This window comes from Lepus europaeus, chromosome 18 (genome assembly GCF_033115175.1).
Source record: "Lepus europaeus isolate LE1 chromosome 18, mLepTim1.pri, whole genome shotgun sequence".
Lineage (NCBI taxonomy): Eukaryota > Metazoa > Chordata > Mammalia > Lagomorpha > Leporidae > Lepus > Lepus europaeus.
Genome location: NC_084844.1, coordinates 16,339,430 through 16,364,508, shown reverse-complemented (window position 1 = coordinate 16,364,508; position 25,079 = coordinate 16,339,430). Strand labels below are relative to the sequence as shown.

The 25,079-nt window shown below is 39.7% G+C and overlaps 1 pseudogene; it reads left to right on the top strand.

The window, feature by feature from the left end:
• The first annotated feature begins 3,864 nt into the window (after positions 1 to 3,864).
• LOC133776946 (L-lactate dehydrogenase A chain-like) lies at positions 3,865 to 4,871 on the top strand (annotated as a pseudogene).
• The last annotated feature ends 20,208 nt before the right edge of the window (positions 4,872 to 25,079 follow it).

The window sequence follows — 25,079 nt, the reverse complement described above, 5'->3', positions numbered from 1 at the left end:
AGAGTTACAGACAGAAAGAGGAAGAGATAGAGAGATCTTCCATCCACTGGTTCACTCCCCACGTGGCCTCAACAGCCAGATCTGGGCCAATTCAAAGCCAGGAGCCAGGAGCCAGGAGCCTCTTCTGGGGCTCCCACGTGAGTACAGGGGCCCAAGGACTTGGGCCATCTTCTACTGCTTTCCCAGGCCATAGCAGAGGCTAGATCGGAAGTGGAACAGCCAGGAATAGATCTGGTGCCATATGGGATGCCAGCGCAGCAGATGGAGTCTTAGCCTACTGTGCCACAGCGCCAGCCCCAATAAATTTTTTTTTTTTTAATTTTAAGAAGGACTAAGTCTTGCTTGAAATTTCTGGGGCAGGCACTATATAGTGGGCTAAGCCTCTGCCTGTAGCCCTGATATCCCATTTGGGTGCCAGTTCATGTGCTGGCTGCTCTACTTCCAATCCGGCTCTCTGCTGATGATCTGGGAAAGCAATAGAAAGATGATGGCCCAAGTGGTTAGGCCCCTGCATCCATGTCAGAGACTTGGAAAAAGCTCCTGGCTCCTGGCTTCTGATCAGACAAACTCCAGCCTTTGTGGCCATTTGGGGAGTGAACCAGCAGATGGAAGACCTTTCTTTCTGGCTCTCCCTCTCTCTGTCTGTAACTTGGCCTCTCAAATAAATAAATAAAATATTTTAAAGAGATGAAAAGAAAATAAATTCCCACTACAGGAGCTGTCGTGGTGCAGTGGTGAAGCCACCACTTGCAAAGCCAGCATCCCATATCAGAGTGTAGGTTCAAGTCCTGAGTATACCTCTTCCAATTCAGCTCCCTGCTAATGTGCTTGGGAAGGCAACAGAAGAGGGCCCAAGTGCTGTGCCCTGACACCCACATTGAAGACCTGGATAGAGTTCCTGGCTCCTGGTTTTGGCCTGGCCAGCAAGGCTGTTGCAGCCATTTGGGGAGTGAGCCAGCAAATGAAAGATATTTCTCTCTATATAGATAGATATAGATATAGATATAGATATAGATATATAGATAGTGTGTATGTGTCCCATTCTCTCTGTCGCTCTGCCTTTCAAATTAAATAAAATTATTTTAAAAAGAAACTCTCACTACTTTGATAGTTTAGTAACTAAAGTTTATTTCCCCTCAAGCATTTCACACCTCACTGTGGTTTGTCTTTTAGTGTCTTCTTTCACATTCTGTCACAATCAGACATTTTTTTTTACAAATGCTAATATTCTTTTTAAAAATTATTCATTTATTTGAAAGGAAGAGTTAGAGAGAGTGAGAGTCAGAGAGAGCTTGCATCTAATAGTTCACTTCCCAAATGGCTGCTATAGCCAGGTGGGGCCAGGCCTAAGCCAGAAGCCAGGAGCTTCTTCCCAGGTTTCTGATTTAAGTGCAGGGACCCAAGCACTTGGAATATCCTCCACTGATTTCCCAGGCACATTAGCAGGGAGCTGGATCGGAAGTGGATCAGTCAGGACATGAACCGGCACTCATATGGGGTGCCAGCGTTGCAGGCGGTGGCTTAACCCACTGCGCCACAATGCCAGCCCTCATTAGTTCTTTTGATGGCCCTTTAGTTGGTATACTGGTTTCCTTACCCATAGACTCAAAATTATGGATGGAAGATTGTTTGGACTTGTTTCCATTGGAAAGACTTAGTTGTTTTATCAGAATGATCTTATTTGGTTTAATTTCTAATGTTATTTTATTTTTTTAGTTCTCAGAAAATATTTAACAAAGTTTATCTGTAGAAATTGAGAGTAGAACAGTAGTTACCAAAGGCTGGCAAGAGTAAGGGGAAAGGTGGGTTGGGGAAAGTTTGGATTATGGGTCCTAAGTTACATAAGTTAAATAGGAAAAAGTCTGGTGACTATAGATAATAATAATATACTTTATATTTCAAAAAAAAACTATAAGAGAGGATTTTTAAAGGATTATTCATTTTATTTATTTAAAAGGCAGAGTTACAGAAAGAGAAGAAGAAGGGAGGAGGAGAGAGAGATAGACAGACAGAGACTTTCATTTGCTGGTTTACTCCCTAAATGGCCACAATGGCCAGAGCTCAGCCGATCTGAAGCCAGGAGCTTATTTTGGGTCTCCCACGTGGATACAGGGGCCCAAGCACTTGGGCCATCTTCCACTTCTTTCCTAGGCATATTAGCAGGGAACTGGATTGGAAATGGAGCAGCCAGGTCTCGAACTGGTGCACATTTGGGATGCTGGCATCACAGGTGGTAGTTTTATCACTACACCACAACACCGGCCCCAAACAAAGGATTTTTAATGTTTCACCATAAAGAAATGATAAATACTTGAGGAGATAGATAAGTTTACCCTGATTTGAACATTACACAATGTATACATGTGTCAAAACATCACATTGTACTACATAAATGTATAGTTTTTACATGCCAAATTTTAGTTAAAAATTAACTATTTGATAAAGATAGATAGATAGATAGATAGATAATGTTTAAGTAAAAGCAAAGCAACTAGTGGAAGAATAGGCAGATGGGGGCCTGCACTGTGGTGTAGCAGGTAAAACCACGGCCTGCAGTGCTGGCATTCCACATGGGCACCGGTTCCAGTCCCAGCTACTCCACCTCTGATCCAGCTCTCTGCTATGGCCTGGGAAAGCAGTAGAAAATGGCCCAAGTCCTTGGGCCCCTACACCCGCGTGGTAGACCTGGTGGAAGTTCCTGGCTCCTGGCTTTGTATCAGTGTAGCTCCACCTGTTGTGACCAACTGGGGAGTGAAGCATCAGATGGAAGACCTCTCTCTCTCTCTCTGCCTCTCCTTCTTTCTCTGTGTAACTCTGACTTTCAAATAAATAAATAAATCTTTAAAAAAAAGAATAGGCAGATGAACCACAAAAATATTTACCAATTAGCATACTACAAATCAAAAGTCTAGGGAGCAGGAATTCAGTGTCACATAAGTTATGGCTTGGGATGCTCTCATTCCACATCAGAGCTCCAGAACTGAGTCCCAGATCCACTTCTGATTACAGCTTCCTGCTATTGGACAATCTGTGAGGCAGCAGATGATGGCCCAAGTACTTGGGTCTCGGCCATCATTCTAATAGGTACAAGCAGATATCTCATTGCAATTTAAGTTTTGTTTCCCCAGTCATTATTGATATTGAGTGGGTCTTAATATGCTTGTTGACTATTTTCTTGTATTCTCTTGAGAAATGTCTATTCAGGTCCTTTGCCCATTTTAAATCAGGTTGTTTATTTTCTTGTTATTGAATTGTTTTGATTCCTTGTGTGTTTTAGATATTAGCTCTTTATTAGGTATATGGTTTGCAAACAATTTCTCCTAGTCCATGGGTTGCTCTTCACTGGGTTGTTTTTTTTGCTATGGAGTTTTTTACTTCTGTGTAATCCATTTGTCCATTTTATGTTTATTGCCTCTGCTGCCTAAGTTCTACCCAAGAAATCATTGCCCAGATCAAAATCCTGGAACTGTTCTATGTTTCTTCTAGCAGTTTTAACAGTTTCAGGGTTTATGCCATTTGTCCATTTTGAGTTAATTTTCTGTACATGATATGAGATAAGGATCTAATTTCCTTCTTCTACCTGTGGGTATCCACTTTTCCCAACTGTCCTCCTTTTCCTATTGTGTGATCTTGACACTGTTGTCAAAAATTAGTTGACCTACTGATTTTTGTGTGTTGATTTTATATCTTTTATTCATTTATTAGTTCTAGATGTAGCTTAGGGAAACCTTTCAGGGTTTTCTTTATGTAAAATTATGCTATTAGAAATAGAAACAATTTAACTGGGCTGGAACCACTGCTGCTGAGCCCAGATTCCATTGCCGCATGTCCCTCATGTCTACCCAACGTGCACTCCCAATTCCTTTTGGTTCCAGCTCCAAAATGGCAGCTCTCAAGGATCAGCTGACTCACAAGCTTCTAAAGGAGGAACAGGTCCCCCCAAATAAGATCATGTTTGTAGGGGTTGGTGTTGTGGGCATAGCCTGTGCTATCAGTATCTTAATGAAGGACTTGAGAGATGAACTTGCTCTTGTGGATGTCATGGAAGATAAACTGAAGGGAGAGACGATGGATCTCCAACACAGCAGCCTTTTCCTTAGAATCCCCAAATTGTCTCTGGCAAGGACTGCAGTGTGACTGCCACTCCACGCTGGTGATCATCACAGCTGGGGCACATCAGCAGGAGGGAGAAAGCTGTCTGAACTTGGTCCAGTGTAACGTGAGCATCTTTAACTTCATCACTTCTAATGTCACATGCAGCCCCAACTGCAAGTTGCTTGTTGTTTCCAATCCAGTGGACATCCTGGCCTATGTGGCCTGGAAGATAAGTGGCTTTCCCAAAAACCGTGTGACTGGAATTGGGTGCAATATGGATTCAGCCTGATTCCATTATCTGATGGAAAGGCTGAGATTCCCAAGTTAAGCTGTCACGGCTGGATCCCTGGGGAGCATGGAGATTCACGTGTGCCTGTATGGAGAGGTGTGAATGTTGCTGTTGTCTCCCTGAAGACTCTGCACCCAGAGTTAGGCACCAATGCAGACAAGGAACAGTGGAAACAGGTTCACAAGCAGGTGGTCGACAGTGCTTCTGAGGGCACCAAACGGAAAGGCTGTACATCCTGGGCCGCTGGACTGTCTGTGGCAGATTCGGCAGAAAGCATAATGAAGACTCTCAGGAGGGCGCATCCAACTTCTACCATGGGTAAGGGGCTCTCTGGGGAAAGGATAATGTCTTCCTTAGTGTTCCTTGCATCTTGGGGCAAAGTAGAATCTCGGCTGTTGTGAAGGTGACTCTGGCTCCTGATGAAGAGGCCTGTTTGAAGAAGGGTGCAGATACACTCTTGGGAATCCAAAAACAGCTGCCGTTTTAAAGTCTTCCAATGTCATACCACTTCACTGTCTAGACTACAACAGGGTTTTAGTTGGAGGTTGTGCATGTTGTTCTTTTTAATCTGCCCTATGATTAAAGCAGTGACATTATGATGGCGTGAGGAGGGAATAACCATCAATTTCCTAAAGTTAGAAATAGAATGGTTTACAAAATCCTATAGCTACATCCAGGTGCAGGTGACACTTATTCTGTGTCATCCTAAGCTGGTTAGTGTAAGATAGTTCACCACCTCTGAGGTGCCACTGCCAATGTTGCATATGTTCCATTTGCCCTTCCAACTAGACGTGTGTTTACTGTGAGCTACATAACTTCTGGTTCCTTCACCAAATGTGCTTAGTCCAACTTTTTTCCCCAATCAGTCACAATCTGGGATCCAAAATTGTATAAACTCAATACTATATGCCTTGAGCATAACTGTTCTAAAGGATCTTATTTTGTATATTATATGTATGAGTAGTGTACACTGCCATATAATGTAAAAAGAAAGATATATAAACAATGCAACCAGCTATCCACGTGTCATACCAACTAAATCACCAAGTAAACCTTGAACAATGGAAAACAATAAACAGCATAAGTGCTTCCTTTCCAGTTAGGATGCCTTCGATTTTTTTTCTTGCTTAATTTTTCTGGCTGAGACGTATAGTGCTATGTTAAATAGAAGTGACTAAAGAGGATATTCTCATCCTATTCCTGGTCTTCAAAGAGAAGTTTCAACTTTTTGCCATTAATAATTATGTGAGCTGTGGGTTTCATACATGACCCCTATAGTGTTGTGCATTCCTTCTTCTTTGTCTCATTTGTTGAGAATTTTTATTGAGAATGGAGGTTGTATTTTGTTGAATGCCTTTCTTGAGTCTAGTAAGATGATCATATGGTTTTTTTCTTCATTCTGTTAATGTGGTATACCACATGTATTAACTTGCAATATTAAATCATCCTTGCATCCCAGGGAAAAAGCTGACTCAATCATGATGAAAGATCTTTTTAATGTGCTGTTGAATTAGGTTTGCTAGCATTTTGTTGACAATTTTGGTATCTATGGTCTTCAAAGATATTGATTTATAGTTTTCTTGTGTTTTGATCCAGCTTTGGTATGAGGGTAATGGGGACAAAGGCTCTATTTTTGAAGCATTCTTTCTAATGAGCATTTTCTATATATGGTTTATGTACAATGTATTAATTAATAACACAATCTATGTACCTTGTAGAAAAATTTATGTGCCTCACGTTATATAACTCCAAATATAATGATAATTTCAAAACTATCAGGAGAAATGTTAAATTTCTCTTTTGTAAAGAAAGTAATCATTATTATTTGTTTCAGAATGGCCATTCTTCAGGGTCTCCCACATGGGTGCAGGGGCCCAAGCACTCAGGTCATCTTTCGCTGCTTTCCCAGGCACAATAGCAAGAATGGAACTGAAGCAGCCAGAACTCGAACTAGCGAGTTGGTGCCCATATGGGATTCTGGCACTGCAGGCGGTGGCTTTACCCACTATGCCACAGCACTGGCTCTGAGATTGAATTATTTTTAACATTATTTTTCATATTTACTTCATATGTAGATATTATATACATACAAACTATTTTCTTGAAAGCAGGGATATTAATATCATATAACATAGATTCATGACAAGGATAATAAAAGTAAGAAAAGAGTGATATATTTTATGTAGAAGGTATAATTTAGTGAAGACAATATTTATAAATATCTATATACCCAAATAATATGGCGTCCACACATTTTTATATTGTCTCTATATGTAAACTTCCACATATGAGAGAAAATGTAGAATTTTTCTATATTTGGGTTATTTCACTTAGCATAATGATCTCCAATTCCATTCTTTTGTTGCAAATGTCTATATATTCCTTTTTATGGCTCAGTGATAATCTACAATGTGTACATACCACATTTTCTGTATGCACTCATCAGTTGATTGATACCTAGGTTGGATCCATATCTTTGCTGTCATAAAATTGTGTTAATCATACATGAGTTAAAGAAATTATTGCTAATTAAAAGAAATCAATAATTTTGTGTTCTCAAATTCTGTTTTTGTCACCATGTTATGTTTCTAGGAAATCAGGTGGATGTCAGAGACCTAGAAAACGCTCTGAAAGACTTGTTGGTAGAAGTCACAGACGAGGAATATTCACATTTACTAAAATCTCTACCACTTGATGGTAAGGAATTAGTAGATACGTATTCTTCAAAGGGCTTTAGAGTGTTTGTGAGATTTTCTTCTAAAATTGTGCTAAATTATTGCCTAGTCTTTTAAAAATATTTTAAAACTTTTAGAATTACTAGCTCTTGCCAATGAAAATTGCAGTTATTGTATTTTTGTTATAATAAGCAATAACTTTTGCTCATTGCTGTCAATAATGCATGTGTATGGTTGTCCTTGGTGTCACTAATATTCCTGAGCATTCAAGGAAGGATGGGAAAAGAAGAGTAAGGGTATAAAGAAAGAAATATAAGAGTAAAGTCAAATGAAATATATGTTCAATTTTTTCCAGCTAATAATCACTGCCTTTTGTGTAAGTGAATGGATTTGACTCATTAAAGCTTTTCTCCAAACCCCATTACTAATTGAGAGAAAAATAGATAAATTTCAGAGAAAATCATTTAAAATCTATCTTTTTAAAATTAGAGGAATAACTGTAGAACTTTGTCTATTCAAATCCCCTTTATTATTGTTCCATTACCTCTTTTCTTACAGCTGAAGGAAAAGTATACAAAAAAACATTGCTGGACTGTCTGAAGGCTCTTAAAAGTGAGTATAACGTATGATGGAAAGGCAGAAAAAAAGAGATTTCTCCTGTTTTCATTAATGTGAATTTACTTTTATGAAATTTAAAATCTGATATGTGTTTTTAATATTTACAAATATATTAGATACATTATGCTTTCATTGTATGAAAAAATGCCAACCCCCTTTTGAACATGCAATATGCTGATGTGAACAAAAGATAAGTCAAAATGAGCTTCTACATTTAGTTTTAATGTTTACTCTCCTTACAGTTTTAGGAAGTCTTACTAGATCTTATACCTTCATGATTAAAGTGATAAGCATAACACAAATGAATTAATAAGGGATTTTTTTCATATCTTGGTGTATTTTTTAAATGATGCTTTGTTTCTCATAAGGAGGAAAAGTTGATATGAATAACCTGAACTCATTCCTGGACAATATGGGCCTTAACCTCTCACAAAAAGAACTTGAAGATTTTTTACAAAACCTACCAGTTGATGGTGAGCATTATAGAGTAAAATGTATTTCTTTCAGGACAGCTTAGGTTTGAGAGCATCCATAGACCATTGGTAGTGCTGATTTGATATCAGTTGGACATTTTAAACAATCAAATGGCAGAAACCATATAATCATCTCAATAGATGCAGAATAAGCTGTTTTATAAAATTAATCATCCCTTCATTATAAAAACTCTCAACAAAGTACATATAGGAGTAGCATGCCTCAACACCACTAAGGCCATTTATGACAAACCCCAGCTAACATAATCTTGAATGGGGGAAGGATGCCTACTTTCAGCACTCTTATTCAACAGAGTACTGAAAGGTTTAACCAGAGCAATTAGACAAGAGAAAGGGCACCCAAGTTTGAAAGGAGGAAGTCACACTGTCCCAGTTTACACAATTGTTTTAAGAGATGTATTTATTTATTTGAAAGACAGAATTTGAGGAAGAAACAGAGAGATCTTCCATATACTGGTTTACTCCCCAAATGATCACAGTGCCCGGGACTGGGCCAAGAAGAAGCCAGGAGAGTGGCATGGATAGTAAGGGCTCAAGGACTTTAGCCATTTTTCTACTACTTTCCCAGGTGCATAAGCAGAGAGCTGGAATGGAAGTGGAGCGACTGGGACTCGAACAGGTGCTCATATGAGATGCCAGTATTGCAGGTGAAGGCTTAACCCACTGTGCCACAATGCTGGTCCCTGGTATGATCTTATGTTTAGAAAACCTTAAACACTCTACCAAAAAAATAAAAAGAATTATTAGAATAAACCAATTAAGTTACATTTCAGGATAAAAAAATCAAAGTACAAATCAACAGTCTTTCTATATATACTAATGAACTAATGAAATACTTGAAAAAGAAATCAAGGGTGGGAGGGAGGATAGGGTGGGAAGTATCACTGTGGTCCTAAATCTGTATGTATGAAATACATAAAATTTGTACACCTGAACTAAAATTTTAAAAAAGAAAGCAATTTTGTTTATAATAACTACAAAAAATAAAATGCCTAGGAATAAATTTAATCAAGGAAATGAAAGAATTCTACAATGAAAACGACAAAACACTGATGAAAGAAATTAAAGAGGATGTACACACACAAAAATGAATTACATCCCATATTTTCATGGATTGGAAAAATTAATGTTGTTAAAATGTCAATACTACCCAAAGGATTTTATGGATTCAATGCAAGTCCTATCAAAATATCAATGCCATTCTTTACAGAAATAAGAAAATCTCTCTTAAAATTTGTATGGAACCACAAAAGACACTGAATAGTCAAAAAACCATGATCAAAAAGAACATAATTAAGGGGAAGACATTTGGTACAGTGATTAAGGTACTGCTTGGGGGACCAGTATTGTGGTATAGCAGATGAAGCTGTCATCAGTAACACTGGTATCCCGTATGCGCTGTTTCGAGTCCCAACAGCTCCATTTCCAATTCTGCTCCCTGCTAATGTGCCTGTGAAAAGCAGTGGAAGATGGCCCAGGTGCTTAGGCCCTTGCAGCCATGTAGGGGACCCAGAGGAAGCTCTTGGCTTCTGGCTTCACTCTGGCCCAACCCTGGCAGTTGCAGCCAGTTGGGTATTGAACCAGTGAATAGAAGATAGGTATCTCCCCCGGCCCCCTCTTTCTCTCTCTGGAACTGTGCCTTTCAAATAAATTTTTTAAAAAATCTAAAAAAAAGAGAGATACTGTTTGGGACACCCATATCCCATAGTGTAGCGCCTGAATTACAGTCCTTGCTCTGCTTCTGATTCCAGCTTTCTGCTAATGCACACTCTGGGAGCCAGGAGGTGATGGGTCAAGAATTTGGACACAGGCTACCCACAAGGGAGAACCAAATTAAGTTCTGAGATCCTCCAGCCTGGTCCAGCCCTGGTCACTATAAATTTTTGGAGGGTGAACCAGTAAATGGAAGATCACTGTGTGTGTGTAGTCTGTCATTCTGCCTTTTGAATAAATAAATATAAATAAATAAATAAAGTTTTAAAAGGGGCTACACACAAAGAATGAAGGAATCTGATTCACATAAGCATCATTGGATACAGGAAGAAATGGAAAAGTTTTACCTTCAAAGTGCTGGAGAAAATAACTTTGAGCAGCTAATGTTAAAGAATAAGAGTAAAATATACATTTTCATACATACAAGAACACAGACAATAGCCAAATATTTTTTCTTTTTTTTTTTAAAGATTTTTATTTATTTTATTTGAGAGGTAGAGTTACAGATAGTGAAAGGGAGACACAGAGAAAAAGGTCTTCCTTCCATTGGTTCACTCTCCAAATGGCTGCAAAGGCCAGAACTGTGCCCATATGAAGCCAGGAGCCAGGCACTTCTTCCTGGTCTCCCACACGGGTGCAGGGGCCCAAGGACTAGGGCCATCCTCTACTGCTTTTCCAGGCCATAGCAGAGAGCTGGGTTGGAAGTGGAGCAACCAGGACTAGAACCGGTATCCATATGAGATGCCAGCACCACAGGCGAAGGATTAACCTACTGCGCCATGGCGCCAGTCCGCCACATACTTTTTCTAAATAAATTACCAGAAGATGCATTTTAATAAAAGAAAAGCAAATGTAGGAGGAAATAGTGAGATGCATGAAACAAAGTAGAGAAAAGAACTTAGAAGAACTTATTCTTGTATGTTTTTAGTATATAATAGCATGATGTGATGCTGTCTTGAACTAAAATGCAGGATGATAGCAATGTTCTAGTCATGTGCAGGTGTCACAGGTGGAGAAAGGCAAGGCTCATTGTTGGGCTGTGACTGCTCTGTGTTTTACAGTTGATGGGAAGGCGCATCTGATAAATGTGATACAACGAATGAAAGATTTTACAGGTGAGTTTCTATAACACTGAAACCTATTATGTTTCTACAATAAATTATAATTAGATATCACTCTCCTAATGTGTTGTTTTTATTAATTTAGCCATTTTATCCAGTTATTGTGAAATATTTCTTTCTGATAAAATTAATTTGGTTATTGAATAATCTATGTATTAAAAATAAACAACAGAACATTATCTCAATAATAAATACAATGTACTGTTCTTGTAAATTTGTATGTTAATTGTGTGTTATTTGTTAATTGTATGTTAAATTTCAGTGAAGTGCATTAATAAGTTAGGTAGCGTTTGGAAAGCTCAAGATAATGTTTTTGTGAATGATAATTTTATATCAGTGTAATATCTTCTACCAGAATTATTTCTATTGACAATTCATTATACAATTTCTTAACAAGATTTCATTCTGCATATTATCCCCAACATTAAAAGCCATTAACTTCTATTAGCACTTTATATTTGCATCTTTCATTTTGCCTTTGTTCTTTAACCTTAGATTGAAAGTGGTGCTGTATAAACAATTTTAAGTATAAAAAAGCACATTCTGGATGTTTACAACACAAAGAAATAATAAATATCTGAGGTAATAGATCTGTCAGTTACTCTGATGTGATCAATATACATTGTATAAATTTATGTCATACTATATCACATAAATATGTAAAATTATTATGTATCAGTTCAAAATAAAATTTCTAACACTTAAAACGTACCATCATAGATCATATATGTTAATAACATTTTCTTATTGATATCTCTGAAATATTGTCATGAATTTCTAAAATTTCTGTCTTTTCAAAGGAGAAAAGATTGATGCCGGTGATCTGAAAAATGTTCTTAAAAACATGGGGATAGAAGTCAGTGATAAGGAATGTGCGGAACTGCTAGCATCACTACCAGTTGATGGTGAGCTGCTGGAATTACCACAAATTGGTGGTTATTGTGGCCTCCAGAAAGTTTACTTGCATGACTCTACTTTTGAAATTTTTATTTAAAGTGTGTTCAGATATTACCTGAACTCATCCTCCAGCTCTTGTTTGCATTTGAACAATCTTTCTATTACTCTGTGACAACTCAAGTGCAGACTTCAACCCCCAAAACAATCCTCTTCCACAAAACCATTGTTGAGAAAGAAAGATGTTATTGACGATTTTGCAAGGGAGAGGAAGCAGGGTAAACATTGCAAAGACCTCATGAGAAATTTCTGTCCCCTCCCAGAGTCACTTGAGTCTGTCACGAGAATTCCCTTTTTATGAACTTATCCCTCACAGAGTTAACCATGGATTCTTCCCTCTGTTTTTCTTAATTCCTAGAAGGATGCCAATTTCATTTGTTAGTAAATAACATCTATTATGAGTGTTGTTTCTTTCTTTCTTTTTTTCTTTCTTTCTCTCTCTCTCTTTCTTTTTATTTGACAGGTAGAGTTATAGACAGTGAGAGAGAGAAACAGAAATGTCTTCCTTCCATTGGTTCACCCCCCAAATGGCCACTACAGCTGGAGCTGTGCCGATCCGAAGCCAGGAGCCAGGTGCTTCTCCTGGTCTCCCATGCGGGTGCAGGGCCCAAGGACTTGGGCCATCCTCCACTGCCTTCCCTGGCCACAGCAGAGAGCTGGACTGGAAGAGGAGCAAGCGGGACTAGAACCTGGCATCCATATGGGATGCTGGCGCTGCAGGCGGCGGATTAACCAAGTGAGCCATGGCGCCGGCCCCTCTTTCTTTCTTCTTTCTTTAAACAGAAAAGCTCGGGGCCGGCACTGTGGCATAGCAGGGAAAGCCACCACCTGTGGTGCCGGCAACCCATATGGGCACCGGTTCGAGTCCTGCTGCTCCACTTTCCATCCAGCTCTCTGCTGTGGCCTGGGAAAGCAGTAGAAGATGGCCCAAGTTCTTGGGCCCCTGCACCCACATGGGAGACCTGGAAGAAGCTTCTGGCTCCTGGCTTCGGATCAGCACAGCTTTGGCCATTGAATTGGGGAGTGAACCAGCGGATGGAAGATTCTCTCTCTCTCTCTCTCTCTCTCTCTCTTTCTCTCTCTTCCTTCCTTCCTCTTTCCCTCCCTCCCTCTCCCCTTGTAACTCCGACTTTCAAATAAATAAATAAATCTTCAAAAAAAAAAAAAAAAACAAAAGCTCAACATCTTCCCAACACGAGCTTCAAAAAGCAATTTTTCCCATGACGTAAGGTCAAGTTCTGCATGATTCCATTGCCAGCATGTCTTCTTTGGCACTTACACAGTATGGCCAAGGAGGATCTCAGAGTAAAAACAGTCCATGTTGGTGGTTAGGGTTCTGTTTTTGTTTTAGTCCCTTGTATCCAGCATAAAATCCTTTCAAATGTGACTGACAGTGTGAATCTGTGTAAGATGGCAGACTGCTCTGTCTGTTCAATGCCATTGTGCAGAGAATGAAATGTTCAGAAACTACTTAATCCACAAGCTTTTTAATTCCATAAAATATGGCTGAAATTAAATGCTACTTTTTTAAAATTAAGTAGTGAACAGCCTGGTTAAATTCAAAGCTTTTGATGTATAAAAGTTTATAAATGGAACTATTTTGTCAGTAGGCAAAATGTAACAAAAACCTGTCTAGATGGATAGTATGTATTTTCTGCACAGGTCTCTGTTAAGAAAATATATCAGTCTTTGTCAGGCAGGAAGATTGCTCCAACAAACAAAAATAAAGGTTTTATGGATAAGTCAAAATTTTTAAAAAGCATCTTTTCAGCTAAGATCTATCTCTCCCTACAAATAAATCTGGTTTTTAAAGATTTATTTATTTATTTTAAAGTCAGAGTTACACAGAGAGAGAAGGAGAGGCAGAGAGAAAGAGAGAGGTCTTCCACCCACTGGTTCACTCCCCAATTGGCTGCAATGCTCGGAGCTGCACCTATCCAAAGCCAGGGCCAGGAGCTTCTTCTGGGTCTCCCACACAGGTGCAAGGGCCCAAGGACTTGGGCCGTCTTCTATTGCTTTCCCAGGCCGTAGCAGAGAGCTGGATCAGAAGTGGAGCAGGGGCCAGAGCTGTGGCATAGCAGGTAAAGCCATCGCCTGCAGTGCTGCATCCCATATGGGAGCCCTGGCTGCTCAACTTCCAATTCAGCTCTCTGTTATGGCCTGGAAAAGCAGTAGAAGATGGCCCAAGGCCTTGGGCCCCTCCACCCATGTGGGAAGACCTGGAGGAAGCTCCTGACTCCTGGCTTCGGATCGGCACATCTCTGTTGCGGCCAACTGGGGAGTGAACCAGCAGGTGGAAGACCTCTCTCTGCCTCTCCTCTCTCTCTGTGTAACTCTGACTTTCAAATAAATAAGTAAATCTTTAAAAAAAGAAGAAGAATTTGAGCAGCCGGGATTCGAACCAGTGCCCATATGGGATGCTGGCACTGCAGGCAGAGGCTTTATTCCCTACACCACAGCACTGGCCCCCTACAAGTAATTCTTTATGTAAGCTTTCGGAGGTAAAAACCTTTCAAATCATTTCACCAGCTTGGAACTTAGCAAAATCTTCAAGCCTGAGCTTTGCCATCAAGGACTAAACAAACCTCTGATTCAGCAACTGATATGTCCAACTTTAGGAGTAAAAGGAAATAGAATGACAATGGATAGGAATAGGAGATGAGAGGAGACAAATATAGGAAAAAAATTAGTATGTAGTTTTCAGTTCTGCAGTATATAAACCAGCAATTGCTGTGTGTGTCAAAGAGTAAGTAAACCTACCAATAATAACATTGAGCATTTATTTAGTCCTAATGATGTGCAAGTTCCATTCTTACCATACCAAAGGATGATACATTATCCCCATTGTACAATGGAGAAGGCAGTCATAAAGACAGTAATTTGCTTAAGGCCACAAACATATTAAGCAGTAGAGCAAGAATTTAACCTCAAGCCTCTACACCAGAGTACCATTCCATACCATCAGTTTTGAATCTCATCATGAGAGTATCAGTTTTTAATGTCGATTAGTTTGATGCTTTTTTCGAAAGGAAATTAGGAGGAGAGAGAAATAGAGAGAGAGAATATCTTCCATCCACTGGTTCACTTCCCAGATGGCCACAATGGCTAGGGCTGGGCCAAGCTGAACCAGGAGCCTGGAGCTTCATCTAGGTCTCCCACGTGAGTGGCAAGGGCCCAAGCACTTGGACCATATTTTGCTGCCTATCCCAGGCCTTTAGCAGGAAGCTGGATCAGAAGTGGAACAGCTGGGTCTCAAATCAGCACCCATATGGGAAGCCAGTGTTGCAAACAGAGGCTTAACCTGTTTTACCACAACACTAGCCCCAAGTTTGACTTTTTATTCTCTTGTGGGTAATTCTCTGCCCTGAACTGTGCCTTTTCTTACAGATGATAACAAAGTTTTTCAGAACAGATTACTAACAGGTTTGAAGTCTTTCAAAGGTGAGTAATAAGTGTTATAAGAAAGTATATAAAATTGAAATTTTCAATCTTTATTTTTCTTCTCCTTAGTTATTAGGTCATGATTCTTCCACCATCCTTTCTACATATTGATGATATGGTCTTGTGTGTGTGCTGTGTAAAATGTCTTAGAATCAGACTCAAAGGAACTAGTCCCAAATATCTCCATAGGTGTCATTCTCTGAGTACTCTTGGATACGTCTGATTAAAATTTTGAACTTCATGATGCAAAATTAATCATTATAATAATTAGCTCTATTAGTTTTTTGATATAAAATATATCACATACCCATTAAATAAAATATCCAAGTTTTTTAAAATAACCATTCATAGTCCTACTATCCAGTCATAACTACTCTTAATGTTTTCAATTATATAATTAAAATACTCTGAATTTCTCTGAAATCACCTTGGGAGATTATATAAAAGACAGGAACATACTAGTTTCTCCGGTGATAGAATCAACAATTATTCCAATAGCTGAGCTATTAGATGAAGAAGTTGACTTGAATAAGAGCCATGATATACGAAAGCATATCTAATCCTAGGATCACACTGAGTTGAGATACTCACAATGCAACATGTATATGGAGAATTAATCCAGGTATTAGAGTAATAAGTTGATGTTGTCAATCTCAGGTTCACTCTCTTTATGTACTGGCTGTCTGTTGAATGTCAAGGAGAACCACTGGCATCATTTATATTGTTCATTTATGTCTGTTTTTACTGAACATATGCTTTTAATTCTTACAAATTAATGATGATATAACTCTGTCCCATAAAAACATTTTTAATACCCATCTTTTGGAAAGGCTATAGTTTTGTTATTCTCTATGGAATAAAATACATTAAATTACTTAACATTGCCTTGTAATGACATATTTTAATTTTGAGGATTTTTCTTTTTATTTTCTTTCCATTTTTACTTATTATAAGTAAGATTATAATGAACACTTTCTCCCACACATTTGTTGTAAGCTTTTTCTTAAAAAGTAGAATTGGTGGACTGTTATAAACATTTGAAAGGATCACAATAGTTAATTACCAAACCACTTTCCAATAAGATGATTCCAGTTAACTCTTACTGACAACCAGGTCTATTAAAAGTTAATTTTTTATTATAAGATGTATTTTTCACATTGTGTTTTTTTTTTTACTGTCTTTCTCTTTCCTAAGGAGGAAGGGTTGATGTCAATAAGTTGAAAAACATTCTAAGGAACATGGGAATCAAACTCAAAAATAAGGAACTTAAAAATATATTACGAAATCAGTTTATTGATGGTAAGACTTGGAAATAACTATTTTGCCTGTGTGGAAGAGCTTAGAATCTTGGGATCATGACTAGAATTTCTGAAACTAGATTAATCTGAGGATCTTAAGACATTTTTCAATGCAAATTGAAAATGCAAAAAAAAGAACTTGTCTTGAAAGTAAGAAATCCTGTCTTTTATCATTTTTGTTCATCTGAAGTTATCCTGCTCAATTCTCACAATGTTGAGAGTACATTCATAACTGTTAGCAGGCAAGAGAATGGGTAGAAGAAACAAATATGAGAACAAGAAATAAAATGAATGAATGAACAGCAAAGGTAGCCCAAAATGATTGAGGAAAATACCCATATCAGAGGGTGTAGAGCCTCATTAATACCTTCTTTAGTGCCTAGCAACTCTGTCATTACCACCTTGGGATACAAATGGAAGTTGACAACATCAGAGGAAACCATACTCGGAATAGATGGAAGATGTGAAGCTCCTCGATCAGTATTTGTATTAGATGTAAGGTTCAAAAAATATATTACTAATATATTTCACCATGCTTATCTGAAGGCTCAATAACCAGAGATATTTATCATAGTCAATCCTGTGTGTAAGGGACACAGGTTGAAATTCATTGTCCTTTTTCATAAGGAGGAATCAAGCACTCAAGTCAGGAAGTATAAATTTAAGATGAAAACAAATAATTTAGTAAAACACATAGATTTTCACTAGATCTTAGCTTTGCAATTTAAGTTCTATGTCAATGTCCAAATTGTTTATGCTTTGAATTGCAGCTAATGGATACATTTCTCTGAAGAAGGTGATGGATGATGTGGAAGCAGTTACAGGCAAGTTAAAAGTTATGTGAAGTTTAAAATCCTAATTCTTTAATGATGTTTTCTCATCTTGTCCTTTTCAGTGAATGTATAAATTCATGGGTATAGTACTAATACTCATGAATCCATCAATCCGTAAAATGACTAGACTTTCCAATATCAGTACATCAAGCCATGATTATTTCCAGTCTCATCTCTACCTCCTTGCTCTGAGATAATACTATCTTGAATTTTGTACTGCTTATTCTCCTTTAAAAAAATTATTTATTTGAAAAACCGAGTTACCAAGAAAGAGGAAAAGACAAAGAGCGAGAGGTCTTCCATCTGCTGGTTCATTCCCTAGATGGCCACAATGGCCAGGGCTGGACCAGGCCAAAGCCAGGAACCAGGATCTTCTTCCAAGTCTCCCACATAGGTACAGGGGCCCAAGCACTTGAGCCATCTTCCATCACTTTTTCCAGGCCATTAACAGGGAGGTGGATTAGAAGTGGAGCAGCCGGAACTCCAACCAGTGCCCATGTGGGATGCCGGCAAAGCCAGCAGCAGCTCTACCTGCTACACCAAAACATTGGGCCCATCTTCTTTTTAAATATAATAGCTTTACCACTTATGTAATAATACACTTTGATTGATATGGCTGTATAAAAATGCTATAATAAATAATCTATAGTCTTCTGTAACTTGTTTTTTTAAGAAAACTATCATTTAAGATTTGTAGTTTTTTTTCTTTTTCACTACTAAAAGCATTCAATTCAAACTATTCAAATCTACAACATTGTTATTCAAGTATACCATAATTTATTCATCAGTCTCCTATATATGTAACTGACATTGTTCTAGTTTCTGATAGCCTTTTATATATAATTACTGAAATTCAAATATTAGTGGCAATCCTTGAGGAGTAGGATACTTAAGGGTAGAATATCTTTATCATGGTTTATATAAATATTGAAGTTATTTAAGCAGTGCCAACTTGTGCTATTAATTATCCCATCTGTAAACTGTAAGGATTTCTTGTGACCCACATCATGCTTATATGTGTTATCAAAGTTTGTTTGCAAAACAAGTAGAAATAAAAAGATATTTTATTGAGGCTTCATTGATTACTAGTGAGGCGGAGCATCTCCACACTGGTTTCCACAGTGGCTGCACTAATTTACTTTCCCACCAACAGTGTATAAAAGTCCCCCCTTGTCTACATCCTCACCAGTATTTGATATTCACTGTCTTTTGGATTTTATTTATTTATTTATTTATTTATTTTGACAGGCAAAGTGGACAGTGAGAGAGAGAGACAGAGAGAAAGGTCTTCCTTTTTGCCGTTGGTTCACCCTCCAATGGCCGCTGCGGCCAGCGCATTTCGCTGATCCGAAGCTGGGAGCCAGGTGCTTCTCCTGGTCTCCCATGCGGGTGCAGGGCCCAAGCACTTGGGCCATCCTCCACTGCACTCCCGGGCCACAGCAGAGAGCTGGCCTGGAAGAGGGGCAACCAGAATAGAATCCAGCACCCAAACCGGGACTAGAACCTGGGGTGCCAGCACCGCAAGGCGGAGGATAAGCCTGTTAAGCCACGGTGCTGGCCTTGTCTTTTGGATTTTAATCATTCTCATGGGGGTGAGGTGATTATATCATTGTGGTTTTGATTTGCATTTAGCCGAAAGCTAGTGATATTGAGCATTTTTTTTATATATTTGTTGGCCATTTGTATTTCTTCTTTTATGAACTATCAAAATTCTTTGCTCAATTCTTAACTGGATTGGTTTTTTTGTTGCTGAATTTTTTTAAGTTGCTGATACATTCTGGATATTAATCCTTTGTTGGATAAGTAGCTCATAAATATTTTCCCCATTCTGTTGGATAATTCTTCATTCTTGATCATTTCCTTTGCTGTGTAGAAGCTTCTGAATTTGATTTAATCCCATTGGCCTAGTTTTGCTTTCGTTGCTGGTGTTTTGGGAGTCTTATCCAGGAAGTCATCACCTACAACAATATCTTGGAGCATTTCCTTGGCATTTTCTTCTAGCACCTTCATAGCCTCAGGTCTTCAATTTAGATCTTCGATCCATCTTGAGTTGATTTTTGTAGAGAGGTAGAGATCTAATTTCATTCTTCTACATATATACATCTGAAGAGCCAAAGTGACTCCATTTAAAGAAAAGAAAATAAAAAGCAGCTTCCGTTTCCTGTAGCAGACCTGAGTTCTTGTAAAAGCAGGCATTCAGGCATTCCGGAGATATCAAAGCTTACCAAGGACAGCTCAGCAGACCAAGGGCAGCTCAGTAGAGATTACCAAATGAGGTAACTCCCTGAACCCAAGCCAAACAGAGACACCCCCCCCACACTTCAACTAAGAGCAACCCGGAACAGCCCCGCCAATCACCAAAAGCCCCGTACCGTAAGCCCCCCCCCGATGTAACCCTGTGGTTTTTTCCTTTAAAAGTGCTCCCAAACAAAGGCCTGGGCTTTTCCTCTGACCTCCGCTGCGTCCGCTGGACAGATGAGGTCCCTGCTGCGGTTTGTACTTTTAAAATAAACCTTGCTTTTGCATTTTGGTATGATTGGATCGCTGATGGCTTCTTGGGGATCTACTTATCTGGGCATAACACATCCAGTTTTGCCAGCACAATTTGTTGAAGAGATTATCCTTACTCCAATTTATAGTATGGACATTTTTGTCAAAAATCAGTTGGCTAGGGGCTGGCACCGGCTCACTTGGTTAATCCTCTACCTGCAGTGCCGGCATCCCATGTGGGCACTGGGTTCTAGTCCCAGTTGCTCCTCTTCCAGTCCAGCTCTCTGCTGTGGCCCAGGAAGGCAGTGGAGGATGGCCCAAGTACTTGGGTCCCTGCACCCACTTGGGAGACCAGGAAGAAGCACCTGGCTCCAGGCTTCGGATTAGTGCAGCGCTGGCTGTAGCGGCCATTTGGGGACTGAACCAACGGAAGGAAGACCTTTTTCTCTGTTTCTCTCAATGTCTATTGCTCTAACTTTCAAATTAAAAAAAAAATCAGTTGGCTATATGCTTTAATTTCTAGGCTCTCTATTCTGTTCCATTTATCTATCTGTCAGTTTTTTTTAAGATTTATTTATTATTTATTTATTTGAAAGTCAGAGTTAGAGAGGGAGAGGGAAGAAAAGATCCATCCACTGATTCACTACCCAGATGACTACAATGGCCAAACCTAGGCCAGGCCAAAGTCAGAAGCCATGCGATTCATCCGGCTCTCGCATGTGGGTGGCAGGGGCCCAAGCACTTGGATCATATATTTCACTGCTTTTTCCAGGCCATCGGAAGGAAGCTAGCTTGGAAGTGCAGCAGCTGGGACACAAACCTGTGACCATATGGGATGCTGGCATCGCAAGCAGTGGCTTTACTTGCCATGCCATAACACCAGCCCCATGTGTCAGTTTTTTATGCCAGTACCATGCTTTTTGTTGTTGTTGTTGTTGACAGAGTTAGACAGTGAGAGAGAGAGACAGTGAGAAAGGTCTTCCCTCAGTTGGTTCACCCCCCAAATGGCCACCATGGCTGGCGCACTGCACCAATCCAAAGCCAGGAGCCAGGTGCCTCCTCCTGGTCTCCCACGTGGGTGCATGGCCCGAGGACCTGGGCCATCCTCCACTGCCTTCCTGGGCCACAGCAGAGAGCCGGACTGGAAGAAGAGCAACCAGGACAAATCCAGTGCCCCAACCAGGACTAGAACCTGGGGTGCCAGCGCCACAGGCAGAGGATTAGCCAAGTGAGCCACAGCGCCGGCCTTCTATGCTGTTTTAATTACTTTAACTGTAATAGTAACTGTAACTGTGTAGTATGCTTTAAAGGCAGGTATTATGATGCCCCAAGATTGATTTTTCTTTTTGACTCAGGATCACTTTGCCTATTTTGGATCTTTTGTGATTCAATATGAATTTTAGGATTGATTTTTTTTCTAATTCTGTAAAAAAATGTCATTGGTATTTTGGTAGGGATTGCACTGAATCTGTAGATTGCTTTAGGCAGCGTAAACATTTTAAAAATATTGATTCTTCCAATCCATGAGCAAGGAATATCTTTCCTTTTGTGTTGTGTGTGTCCTTGATGATTTTGTTCATCAATGTTTTTCAATTGTCATTGTGGAGAGCTTTCACATTCTTTTTTTTTTTTTTTTTTTTGACAGGCAGAGTTAGACAGCAAGAGAGAGAGACAGAGAGAAAGGTCTTCTTTCCGTTGGTTCACCCCCCAAATGGCCGCTATGACCCTTGCACTCATGTGGGAGACCTGGAAGAAGCTTTTGGCTTCAGCCTGGCTCAGCCTGGGCCTTGGAGCCACTTTGGGAATGAACCAGCAGATGGAAGATCTCTCTCTCTCTCTCTCTCTGTATCTCCCTTTGTCTCTCTGTGACTCTGCATTTCTAATAAAATTTTAAAAATCTTTAAATAAAAAAACTTGTTCCTGATTTATCCATTTTCTTCCAATATATAACTGTCTTATAACTTACTTTACTGTCAATTGCTCTCATTCCAGCTCTGTGAAACTTCCAACATCTAAAAACCAATTCATCCAAACCTCCCCTTCTACTGCTAAGTCTTTCTAAATAATCTAAATTTACAGATTAGTTCCTCCCCAGATTCATTTCCTTCTGGATAATAGAAGGCCCAGGAACACAACTTGATTTCTCCTCTTCACCCTTCACCATATTAAAGTTATTCTTTTATCTTTCAGTATCATCTTGTTTTTTAGTTAAGTAAAACACTGTTAGTAATAATGTTTTATGAAGTCAACTTGCATTCAGATTTCCCAGATGCTTACCTACTCTTTTCATACCACAAACCTTTCCTTTGGCATTGCTTCTCTTTTGCCTAAAGTAATGCCTTTTATTAAGGACCTGTTAGTATTTTTTCTGATCTAAAACTATCGGCTGTACTCTTGTTCTTGAAAAATATTTTCTCTGGATCTAGAATTTTAAGTAGGCAGATATTTTCTTTCATTACATTTAAGATATCACTCCACCATCTTGTGCTTTCTAATGTTGCTGTTGAGAAATGATGAGAAATCAGCTGTGGATCTATTTTCTGGTCCATTGGAGAATAATCATCTTAACTGTTGTCATTGCTTTTAAGACATTTGTCTTTAGTTCTGAGGTTTCAGTGTGATGTGAAAGATAGGAATGAATTTAATTTCTTTTTTTTTTTTAAGGATTTATTTATTTGAAAGTCAGAGTTACACAGAGAGAGGAGAGGCACAGAGAGAGAGAGGTCTTCCATCTTCACTCCCCAATTGGCCACAACACATCTTCTACTGTTTTCCCAGGCCATAGCAGAGAGCTGGATTGGAAGTGGAGCAGCTGCGTCTTCAACCAGCACCCACATGGAATGCCAGCGCTTCAGGCCAGGGCATTAAGCCGCTGTGCCACAGGCCTGCCCCAGGAATGGATTTATTTTCATTTAACCACCTTGGAATTCATTGAGGCTTTTGAATCTGACTATTAGACTCTTATTAGATCTACAAACTTCTCAGCCATCATCTCTTCTAATACTGTCTTTACTTATTTACTGATCTAAATAAATGTATGTTTAACCCTTTTGCTTTATCTTCCATGGCCCTTAGCTTTTCTTTACTATTTTCCACATTTTTTTGTTCCTGTGTTCAGTAGGCTTATGTAATACATTGTTCTGTTATGAGAATCCTCAAATAACAAATTTTTTAACTGAATGTATGATGAGTGTATAAGGAAAACTGTCATAAAGGAAGAATCAGATTGCATGATAATAAATGACTTGCTTTCATTTTTTAAATTTGAACTTTTTTAAGATTTATTTATTTATTTGAAAGTCACAGAGAGAGAGAGAGAGAATGAGAGAGACAAAAAGACTTCCATCTACTGTTTCACTCCCCAGATGTCTACTATGGCCAGGGTGGGGCCAGGCCAAAGCCAAGAGCTTTTTCCAGGTCTCCCACATAGGTAGCAGGGGCCTGAGCACTTGGGCTATCTTCTGCTGCTTTTCCCAAGCTGTTAGCAGAAAGCTAGATTGGAAATGGAGCAGCTGAGACACAAACCAGCGCCCATATGGGATGCTGGCATTGCAGGTAGTGGCTTTCCTGCAACCCCACAATACCAGCCCCTCATACTTCCTTTTTTTAAGAAAACACTGAGAGCTAGTGCTGTAACATAGTGTGAAAGCTGTCGCCTGCAGTGCCAGCATCCTATATGGGCGCTAGTTTGAGTCTTGGCTGCTCCACTTCTGATGCAGCTCCCTACTAGTGTGTCAGGGAACTCACCGGAAGATGGCCCAAGTCCTTGAGCCCCTGAACCCACATGAGAGACACTGATGAAGTTCCTGGCTCCCAACTTTGGCCTGGCCCAGCCCTGGCCGTTGCAGCTATTTGGATAGTGAACAAATGGATGGATGGATCTCTCTCTCTCTCTCTCTCTCTCTCTCTCTCTCTCTCTTTCTCTATCTCTCTCTCTCTCTCTCTCTCCATCTCCCTCCCTGCCTCTCTCCCTGCCTCTGCCTCTGCCTCTCCTTCTCTATAACTCTGACTTTCAAATAAATAAATAAATCTTTTAAAAAAGAATATGAGGGGCTGGCACCGCGGCTCAATAGGCTAATCCTCCGCCTGCAGCGCCAGCACACCGGGTTCTAGTCCCGGTCGGGGCGCCGCATTCTGTCCCGGTTGCTCCTCTTCCAGTCCAGCTCTCTGCTGTGGCCTGGGAGTGCAGTGGAGGATGGCCCAAGTGTTTGGGCCCTGCACCCGCATGGGAGACCAGGAGAAGCACCTGGCTCCTGGCTTCGAATCAGTGTGTTGCGCCGCAGCAGCCATTGGGGGGTGAACCAATGGAAAAAGGAAGACCTTTCTCTCTGTCTCTCTCTCTCACTGTCCACTCTGCCTGTCAAAAAAAAAAAAGAATAGGAGGAGGAAGAGGAAGATGAGGAAATACCAATAATGTATAGAGTTTCTAGTTTTCTTATTGCCAAAAAATGTACTGAATCTGGAAAAAAAAATACTGATTTGAGAGTTAATTCTGCCTTTGTGATGTGTTCCATTCCATCATTCAATTTTAAAGTGTTTAATGGTGTGTGAAAAGCCTAATGCTAGTTAGGATGCCTGGATAACATGCGGCATAATTCTTTGTATTTCAAAGTATTCACTATCTCTGAGTATATGATGAACATATATATGATAGATCAAGCTAACTGGGAGATGCTGGTATGAGACAATGTTCAGTGAGGCTATCACTGAACATTTCAAACTGAAACTCTCATCCTGTTCCTAGCAGTAGATAGTGTAAAGGGGCCAGTGTTGTGGCACAGAAGGTTAAGCCACTGCCTGTGATAATGCATCCCATATGAGTGACAATTCAGAGTCCCAGCTTTTCTGCTTCCAATCCAGTTCCCTGCTAATGCTCCTGGGAAAGCAGCAAAGGATGGCCCAAGTACCTGGACCCCTGCCACCCATGTAGAAGACCAGAATGGAGTCCTGGACTCCTGGTTTTGGCCTGGCCCAGCCCTGGCTGGCTGTTGCAGCCATTTGGGGAGTGAACCACTGGATGGAAGGTATCACTCTCTCTTTTTCTCTTTCTCTAACTCT